Here is a 4,270-nt window from a genome sequence, read left to right as displayed (position 1 = left end):
GGGCCGGAGCCGGGTGCCGAGGCGAAATAGCAGCAGGAGCGGGGCTGCGGGAACCGTGGCATTATGCGCGTGGATGTGAGGAGATCCCCGGGCGGGGACTTAATGCCATCCGGGGACATGGCGGGACGCTCCGGCACGCCTACGAGCCTGCTTCGTTGAATAAACCGGTGTAGGCAAAAAGGAAAATCCGGGCCCCGCGGAGATCACGAGCAAAACTGAGTTGCTGGCTCGGCGAATCAGCCTGGCGGGAGGGCTCACGCCCGTCAAACGCCAGGATCGTGGCTTTTTCATGGTATGACTGAATAGATGTGGTGCCAGATCCAGTCATCTCCGGTTCTGTTAACGGGCTTCAAACCTTTTGAATTGTATGACTCTTCGGGGCACCAAAATTAATCATTCCTTACGACTCAGGTTCTTAGAAGCTATGCTGATAATACTCAGTGCTGGTCAACTTACAGGCACGTCGTTGTCCAACGCACCACTTGATACTGTGGGTACATGAAAAGCCAAATTACAGACCCATGTCCCTGCTTTAGTTTAGCGACTTGTGTAGGTAGAACCACAGGTACAACAGGCAAGTGAAGACCCCTTACTGTTCCTGAGCTGAGATCTGTAGCGCTCTCCTATGAACTGTGCTCACAAGATGTAAAGCACAGCAATGGCACAATAATAATGTGGTAGGCAGAATTTTAATGTTACGTGTTCAGAGAGAGTGCTAATTACTCCAGACCTATGGTACATTCAAATCAATGGAAAGATTCTTGCTGATGTCACAAATAATTTGGTTTGGTCCCTGTCAGTAGTAGTTTTTTAGGTGTTTCCATATTTTTATTAGCTAACTAAACGATTTTAATCTCTTATCAATATTGACGTTTCTTTCTGGGGTCAGATTTTCTCTTACAAAGGAAGAAAATTTTATCATCATGGAGACCTGTTTTTCCAATATTGTTGTCCACAGCAACTAAACAGTATCTATTTTTTAGCTAGAAAATGTAATTTGCGTAGTTTGGCATTTTCAGGATGTGAAATGATGTCTTCTCCAATGTTGCCAACAGGACATGGAATTGAGCACTGGCATAAAATCATTAGGTGGAGAGACTCCATAACTACAGCCTTTCTGATTGAAGGAGTCTGATATAAATAGCAATTTTAAGGTCTGATTCTGTGATCACAAGTGTTTCATTAGAGTTTAAATAAATAAATGTATAATCACATGAATTAGTATTTACACTTTAAGTCCTTAGTCACAGCAGTCACAATGGAAAACAGTAATTTAAAGCTGGAGTAAAAAGTTATGTATCTTCTTAGCAGCCACTTGAGCATTAACTAGTTCCAGAGACATTAGCCATAAACTAAGAATACCCCTGCATTCTGAAATTTCTTGATGTCCTCTGTTAAGGTAGCCATAATTTCCCTTTATTTCTGCCTTGCATTTGAATTTGCATGTGGTCACATGCATTGCCTGGTAAATACCTTCTCACATGTACCCTCTGCATGAATAGATTTCACAAGTTTACTGAGAGCCTCTGAAGAGGTGCCAGTATTCTGTGAAGAGCTAATGTTAAAGCAGGGGTATGTGCATAAACCTGTGTATTTGTGAAAAATTAGATTAGAAGCAGATACTAAGGAAAACTCAGTTTTTTAAAAATTTTTATTGTTTATGTGGTTGGATCAGCAGATGGCGAATATGACTCAGTATAAACGTTACATAATTCTTCTTGGGAAAATAAAATCTCAAGACGATGCTCTAATTGAAAAGATCATCCAGAAAACTGTTGAAGAACAGTATGGAGAATCAGGACAGAAATATCAGTGGAGCAGATGCATACAGTAGACAGCAAATTCAGGAAAATTTTATGAATGTAGTGAAGATCAAAACATACCCCAGTAAATCCATCAGCCTAGTGCCCAACAAAACTGCAAAGGCTAAACAAAGGATTTCATTTAATTAGCAAACTGAGTGGAAAACAGTTATTCTATCAATTTGATATGTAAAAAGGAATTTAAGCAGCACAATTTATTGGAAGGGTTAAACATAGATAAATTGTAAGGGCTACTGAAGCGAAGAATTCAGAACATGGGTTGGTCTGCTTTCAGAGATTAAATCGATAGTGGACTGTAGTAAGAAGAAAAAAAAAAAAAAAAAAAAAAAAAAAAAAGTACCAAGACTGAGTTGAATGTTAATGGTCAACCCTATTAGATCAGGTGGACTCCTTTGTGAATTTAAATGTCTTAGTTCTTGGTTCCTGGTAGTATCAGGACAACACTGTGGAGTGTTAAAAACTATATGTACGGTAAGTATGTTAACTCAACATAGAAAGTAGAAATATAGCTTTATAATTTGCAGCAGTTACAGATGAGAAAAAGTTTGTAAAACAGCTAAGCAGTCTTTCAAAATATTGTATGCTTTTTGAGCAGTGCTGTTCCATACCATACCAGAATTTTGATTCTATGATTTTAGTATTTGCGAAGACATTTTAAGTTATGACCGCTGCAGCTGTCAGTGTCTAAGTGGCATCACACCTTCAATCTCAAAATTCCTCTTAACACAACATATGCCTTACCTTCTGTTTTCTTCCATTTTCTAAAATACCAGAGAAAGTTAACCTACCTAGAAATCCTTTAACTGATTTGTCATGTGAAAGGACTGGGATTGACTAATAAGCAGGGACTTTCCTTAATGTTTTTTACAGTGCAACTATCACTTGACTCACTTCTCCTGGGGTGACAGCTTCTTCATTTCCTCCTCCTGAAGCCTCCCATGCTTGAAGGCAAATGAAGTGGGTGCTTTCTAACATTCTGTGACTTTCCCCTCTTTATTTTCAAGCCAGAGTATGGAAGAGATATGAAAAACTGAGTTGAAAGTATTGGGGAAAAAAAAAAAAAATCTGTGATACTTAAAAGTTATGTATAGTAGTAAACATACTAACATATTTCAGGACTGTGTATTATCAATTTTCTCATGTATCTATAAGGAAGGTCTACGATTCCTATTACAAATTCTGAGGGATATTCTGAGACTGAGCTCAAAACGCTGGAATCAACCATCAGATCAGTTTGGCAATAGAAAATAAACTAGCATTAAATAGGCCTAATTATTATTCTCATTTTTGTATACCCATGGCAAGTCAGGGACAAATGCTGAAAATGCCCGAGAGAAAGTGCTATTTCTCATGGACTTAGGTGACAAGAGTTTTTCAGGCTTTATATTGTCTTTAGCTCTTTACAGTATATACATAGCGCAAAAAAGACACAGTGAACTTCAACCAACCATGACTAGCTCTGTGTCTGCACTGCTCATCTAGGAGGTATCTAAATATCAGGCTTAGAGGCTAAGTCCAAAGTGGAGGTCCCAGGAGCATGTCTGGGCTCTTGAGGCCAGGCATGAATGCCTGTCATGTCCTGGTTCCCTGTCAGGGTGAAACCCAGATGCACATCGGCCTTCTTCTGAAGGCCTTCCTCAGTGATAGGCTCAGAAGGTAAAGACACAATGGACAGGCCCTCAGTTTACATAACTGGGACACACCATAATACTCACATGCTGCTTAATTTAGCTCTCACCACTGAAATATGCAAAAGGACTTGCATCCTCCTCCACTGTAAAATAAGATGATAGAAACTGAAGGTACTAAACCTAACTCACGAGGATTATAAAAACACCAAGAGTGCTATGGTTTCAAAAGAGGACTTGAGTTCTTGGACTCATCAGATTAAGTAGAAGCTGAAGTAATATGTAAGGAAAAAGACATCTTTGATGACTTATCCACAACAATTCTGACTAGATCACATTTTCTATAAACACTTGCTTTCAGATATGTCATCATGATGTAAATTTGTAATGGAAAAGAACATGCCAGAAAACGGCCCCTTAGTGGTGGTGCACAGCACCAAGATGCTGTCTCTTCATTTGGGCTGACTGACCCTATTATATCGTTCTCATGGGTCTCCAAACACACTGAAGAAGAGCAAGAAATTAAACTATTATTCTGTCACCCAGACACTGACCTACAGAGTCATCCAACTCTGGGAAGCATGGGCTGTATTGTCCCACTGCAAATGCCTGCTGTGCCATTTCCAGTGCAATTGCAATTTTGCTCTGGTATCAGATGCTAATATTAACTGGTGTATCTGTACATTTTTCACATGTATTTCTTGTGTGACAGCAGGTAGGATTAACAGTATAATTGTTCATCCAATCCTTCTGCTCTTTTGTAGTTTGCGATCAAAAGGTGCCTAAGACTATTTTTCATGCATTAGAGAGAAATGCAGA

The sequence above is a fragment of the Athene cunicularia genome (assembly GCF_003259725.1).
Source record: "Athene cunicularia isolate RWA chromosome 1 unlocalized genomic scaffold, athCun1 chr1_part2, whole genome shotgun sequence".
NCBI classification, from domain to species: Eukaryota; Metazoa; Chordata; class Aves; order Strigiformes; family Strigidae; genus Athene; species Athene cunicularia.
Note: the sequence above shows the minus strand (reverse complement) of the source record.